The sequence below is a fragment of the Rhinolophus sinicus genome, linkage group LG02, assembly GCF_036562045.2.
Source record: "Rhinolophus sinicus isolate RSC01 linkage group LG02, ASM3656204v1, whole genome shotgun sequence".
Lineage (NCBI taxonomy): Eukaryota > Metazoa > Chordata > Mammalia > Chiroptera > Rhinolophidae > Rhinolophus > Rhinolophus sinicus.
In genome coordinates this window covers 139,618,069-139,624,367 of record NC_133752.1, presented here as the reverse complement: position 1 = coordinate 139,624,367, position 6,299 = coordinate 139,618,069, and the positions used below count along the sequence as shown (strand labels likewise).

General features: G+C 40.7%; 1 protein-coding gene across 1 annotated transcript in view; it reads left to right on the top strand.

Annotated features, from left to right (window-relative positions):
- The first annotated feature begins 89 nt into the window (after window positions 1-89).
- XPOT (exportin for tRNA) overlaps window positions 90-6,299 on the top strand; it is a 133,752-nt gene continuing 127,542 nt past the window's right edge. Inside the window, exons 1-2 of the mRNA XM_074325460.1 lie at window positions 90-226; window positions 4,894-4,995. The gene's annotated coding sequence lies outside the window, so the exon portion shown is untranslated. The remainder of the gene's footprint in view (window positions 227-4,893; window positions 4,996-6,299) is intronic.

The following is a 6,299-nucleotide window of genomic DNA, read 5'->3' as shown; positions in this document are numbered from 1 at the left end:
GCGTGCGCGTGACCGCCTCAAGCGGGCTCGTGAGCGCGCTGCCGCCTGGACCGCGTTTGGGCCTCAGAGAGGACGCGGGTCGGGGCCAAGGAAAGCGGGAAGTGGCAGCTCCTCAGCTCCTGAGCAGCTTCGGCGCTTCGGTTCCCGTAGCTCAGACTATTCGGACCCCCAGGCCAGAACGCGGGGCGGCCAACTCGCTGCTCTGTGGCGCTGACCGCGTTCTGAGGTGAGCTCAGAGGCCCCTCCCTGTGAGACTGCGTCAGTGCTAATGACGTCACGTTTGCATGACATCAGTCATTTTTGCCCGAACTTGTGGTCTGGGCTCGCCTTGGCTCTGAGGGGCGGGGCGAGGTGGCGAGACCCCAGGCTGTAGCTGTTCTCACTCTCAACGAGGAGTCAGTCCTGATAGCTTTTAAACCAACTCGTGTAAGTGCTGTATAGATTACCAGCCTGATTTAGATCAAGATTTGTCGTATCATCCCCGTATATAATTTTCTCCCAGTCACATACTAGGTTAATTCGCACCTTTTTAGTCATCTCAGGTTCGTGCTAACGAAACAGCTGCCAACAGAGCTTCTCTTCAGCTTGTCCATATGAGCCAAACTATGTTAGGCTTCCTGAAAAAGATCCCAGAATGAGGGATAAATTAATGGAACTTCTGTTAAAGGCTCTGAATTGATGCGCTTCGTCATTTAGATTAATTACGCGTTCCTTTGACATTTAATAAACACCGTAAACCCAGCTCCTAGGTACTATTCTGGAACGCTGCCCACTACTTGCTTAGTTGTTTTTTTCCTTTCTCCTCCCTTGCACATGCTTATTTTATTTATGCTACCTAATCGCACTGTATTTAATTACATATATTTTTTAAATGAAATTTGTTGGGGTAACACTGGTTAATAACATAAGTTTCAGGTGTACGATTTTATGCTACTACATCATGTCTATATTGCATTGTATGCTCACCACCCAGGGTCTAGTCTCCTGTTAGGGTACATTTGACCCCCTTTACCCTTTTCATCCTTCCCCCACCCCCTTTCCCCTCTGGTAACCACCATACTGTTGTCTGTGTCTGAGTTTGTTTTATTTGTTAATTTGTTGCTTTCTGTTTTATATCTCACATATGAGTAAAATCATATGGTTCTGTCCTTTTCTGTTTGACTTCTTTCATGTAGCGTGATACTCTTAGGATCCATCCATGTTGTTGCAAATGGCAATATTTTATCATTTTTTATGGCTGAATAGTATTCCATTACATATATATATACATATATGTATATGTATATATATCACCTTCTTTATCCAATCATCAATCGAAGGACACTTAGGTTGCTTCCATGTCTTGGCTATCATAATCCATATATTTTTACATGTCTCTTTCCCCTACTAAGTGGTGAACTCTCTAAGGGAGAATCTTGAGTTCACTCACCTTTATAATCTTTTCAGAATGAATGGCACAGTTATGTTTGTTGAACAAGTGAGGGAATTTTCTGTTTTCATTTTTTTGTCACTGTGGGGACAGAGCCCCAGAGAGCAGATTCCAGGCTCTCAGCCTCACGTGGAAAGGTGCTGGCTCGGGTTGTAAATGGCCATCAACTGTGATCGGATGGCCATCAGCTGTGGCTAGTTGGCCGTCAGCTGTAACCAATGAGCCATTGGCCACTAATATAACTGCCGTGGCTACGCTAGCAGCGGATGGTGGCTGGCAAGCGCAGATTGCAGTTAACACAGCAGATTGCAGTTAGCAAGGGTTTGGTTGGTTGGTTGGCGGATGGCGATTGCAGTTAGCAAGTGGGGTTGGTTGGTTGGCAGAGAAGCGGATGGCAGGTTGCAAATCGTGTGGCTCCTGTTTCCTGTGTCTCCAACCCAGCTGCCAGAGAGAATATAGTGGTATGACTCCCCTACCTATGGCTCTGTTGTAGTTCCTTTTTTGGCCTCACCATATCCTGCGTTCTTATGTGGGGAGCAGGACCAGAGACCCCGCATGACACCCTGGATGACAGTCACCCTAGAACTATTCTGCCATCACTACCTTTTAATGCAAATCCAATAGTTTAATTTTATTTATTTATTTATTATTGGGAAATATTGAGGATCAGTGTTGTGTTTATCCAGGACCCATCAGTTCCAAGTCAAGTCGTTTTCAATCTAGTTGTGGAGGGCGCAGCTCACTGGTCCATGTGGGAATTGAGCCGGCGACCTTGGTGTTATGAGCACTGTGCTCTCACCAACTGAGCCAACCAGCCGCCCCACCAATAGCTTAATTTTAATGAATATACAGTACACCTGTTCCCTGTTCTCAAGAATGTGATTGAATAAGGTCAACCCTATTAACAGTGCAAGGCAGAACTTTATGCATATATGTTATAAAGGTGAAAAAGGAGGTAGCAGTCATTTTTTTGGAAGAATCAGGGAGGCTTTCTGGAAGAGAATGTGATGGTTCTTGATGAATGAGTAGAAGCCAGTAATCAAAAAAAGTGTAGTAGTAGCACCAAAACCAACAGGCAATGAAAGAGCGTTATAAAACTCATAAACATATCTAAGTAATATAAGAATTCCTTAGGTAGTAAATGTGGAATCATAAATCAGTGGGGAAAGGAAAACTTATTCAACTAATAATGAAGTAGACATGATTATTTTAAAAAGACCTTTATCCGGTATCTTGCAACAAAAATAATTTCATGTGTAAAAAAACAAAACCATAAACAAACTAGAAAAAAATACAAGTGAAAATTGATCTAGGGATAAAGGAGAACTTTCTAATTATAAAAACTGGAAGAAATTACAAGCAAAGAGATTGACTTGACTATATAGAAACATCAAGAAAAGATTATACCAGGGTGACTGGTTAGCTCAGTTGGTTGGAGCGCGGTACTGTTAACACCAACGTTGCCGGTTCAATCCCCGCATGGGTCACTGGGAGCTGCACCCTCCTTAGGAGAGTCAGCTATGACATTGTGGCATGAAAGCAATATGTAACCAATGACCATGGATGTTTCCCAATAAAATTAAAAGAAAAAAGTACTATACCAACCTGGGAAAAAAATATTTGTAACATATGTCAGACAAAAGCCTAATGTGCTTAACATACCAAGATGTAGTAATCCTAGAAATGCAGATAAAACTATTCTATTTTTCACCTATCAGTTTTTTAAAAAGAAGAAAGCTTTTTTTTTTTTTTTTTAAGTGCTAGTGAACATGCAATGAGTCTATTCTTATCCATTGCAGATGGGGGTGTAACTTGGTATGTCCTCTCTGGAAAACATTTGGCAATACAATACATATTAAGATTAAATGAGACTATGTGTACAGTGTCTAGAACGGTGTCTAAGACATAGCAGATGCTTAATAAATGTTAGTAATACCTGTCATTATTGTTACTCTGACTGTATTGTTATCATTAGCATCATCATACCTTTTAATCAGCATACCTTTTACTCTGACTGTATTGTTATCATTAGCATCATCATACCTTTGAACTTAATGGATGTTTCTTAAATATTTGATTGGCTGATTCTTATGATTCTCATAAGAATTTTATAGGAAAGATATAGAGTTAATGACATGTCAAGCTATTAAAACATTAAAGTTATAAGGCAAGAAGTTACCTTGAATAATATATGATTCAGCCCATAAGCACGATACTTAGTACAGTAGTAATAAATGTTTGTTACTGATGATATGTTAGCAATCTGTTGCTGCATATCAAATAACCCCAAAACTTAGTGGCTTTAAAACAATAAGAATCATGTGTTATTTCCAATTTCTGTGAGTCAGGAATTCAAGAGTGGCTCACTTGGACATTTCTGTTTCAGTCTCCCATAAGGTTGCAGTCAGATGCTGGCTAAGACTGCCGTCATCTGAACACTGTTTTTGGAGCTGGAGAGTCCACTTCCAAGGTGGCTGTCTCCCAAGTCTGGCGATTTGGCCCAGGGTATTGGCCACATGGGCCTCTATCATAGGATGGTTCGAGTGTCCTCACAGCATGCCAACTGGCTTAACATGGAGCAAGTGATCAATCTAAGAGACCAAAGCAGAAACTGCAGTGCCTTTTGTGACAGCTTTGGAAGTCATGCATCACCTTGGTCATATTCAGGGCCGGCCTTGATTGAATTTGGGCAGGAGACTAGGGAAGGACATGAGTGCTAGGACATAAGGATCGATGGACGCTATCCTGAAAGCTGGCCACTACAGATGGTGATGCCATTTCCAGCATGGGAGATATTTATCTGTCTTCTTCAAAATCCAGATAGAAGCCCTTAACTGCTCCATTAGTAATATTGCTCAAGGCGTTGATTCTTAATGTAAGCCATAATCTCTCCTGTTAAGTCTAGAAAAATAACTGCTCAAGACCTTTGATTTGAGACTGCGCTTCATAGGTTCTTTGAAAATATCTCTAGTGACGGTGCTGGTATCAAAACCATTTTAGTGATAACCCACTTTGGGGGGCAAAAGGAGATTAGGAACAGGGAGGCAAGGTGTTCCTTCATTCAAGCACCCATTCTTTCATTTATCTGATAAACAGTGGATTTCATGTGTGGTCCCCAAACCCAGAGTTAATCACTGTTGACATTTCTAGTGGATGCTGTGATGTGCTGCCCAGATCCCAACATACAGCTGCCAGAAATGTTAGTCGCTGATGGCTTACAGGTGAATTCCTCTGCAAAATTGCCTTCTGTGAAGGAAACTGCCTCGCCCTAGGTTATATTCCCTCCCGAAGGGCAGCCCAAATCCAATGACTGGTCAGTGGTGGAGGTACAAAAAGGCACAGGCCCTTAGTTGGGACAATCTGGGACATCCAGCTTTAGAACGTCCCATGGGACCTGTTAAAGCATGTGTGGCAATGGCCCTGCCCTTGGCTTTGTCCCTCTACCCTCTCCTGTCTCCATACAGGTGCTGTTCCCAAGAGTATGCTCCAGTAAACCACCTGCGTGCAAATGTCTGCCTCGGAGTCTGCTTCCTGGAAAACCCAACCTAATTCAATATTTTCAGAATGTAAGTTCCAACTTTTTCTTTATACATGATATCTGTTTAAATTTTTAAAATCTATCTAAACTTATTCCACCCCAACAAATTTGACAATTTTATTATCGTTTTTCTATGTTAATTTTTTCATTGACAACATAGTGTGAATAATTTTGCCTGCCACTAAGTATTTTTCTCTACCACAATTTTAACAACCACCTGGGATTCATGTAGCACGTCATACTCGGTCAGTCTTGTATTTTTATAGATATTTTGCTGTTTTCTGGATTTCACCGTGGCAGACCCTAAAACTCAGTAAACGAACACTGGTTCCCAACTTCTCTCTCACTTGCCTGCTTCTAGGATGGGCAAACCAAATATTCCCATGTATTTCATTTTCCTAGCCTTACTTACAATTAGAGGTGGTGTAAATTCAAGACATTGGGAAGTAAGATAAAGATTTCTGAGGTTGAGGGGGAAGTTCCGGGAAATTTTGCTTTCCAAATTTTGCCACCAAAACTGGCATAATTTCTTCCCTGTTCTTTCTGCCTAGTAAGGAATGAGCTGTCTAGAGCTATAGTAGCCATCTTTCATCCATGAGGAAACAAAAAATTAAAGGTTTTATTGGCCTTGAGATTGTTGAACATTTAAACCAACGCCAGCAACTATCTATCTCTGGATTTCTTGTTATCGTGAGAGAAATAACTTGATTTAACCACTTTGTGTTTGAGATTTCTGTTATTTACAGCTGAAGTCATTTATAAATGTCGCTGTTCCTGACATTCATGATTAGAAGTAATACAGTGATGAACGTCATTGTACATAAATACTCAAAGAGCAACAACTTAACGTCAAAGTCAGGGAGGAAGTGAATTAGGATCCTGCAATTCTAGCGTTTCTTCTTCTTGACCATTTGCAGCTCTGTCTTTAACCTTCCCATTTTCTTTTTCTTGTGGGGACCAGAAAAATAGTGCAAACAAGGCTTCCTAAATTTTTCTAAAAGGCAAATCGTTGGAACAGGAAATTGATCTTTTATAAATCAGAGCCTTATCTTTTCAAATAGGATATATTTAAAAAAAAATTTCAATTACAGTTGACATATAGTATTATATTAGTTTCAGCTGTACAACATAGTGGTTAGACAATTATATAACTCATGAAGTGATCACCCCGATATGTCTAGTACCCATCTGACTCTATACATAGTTATTACAATATTATTAGCTAAATTCCCTATGCTGTGCTTTACATCCTCATGACTGTTTTTATACTAGCAATTAGTATACCTTAAATAGGATATTTTAGCAAATGTACCATGGCGTGGTGTTCATATC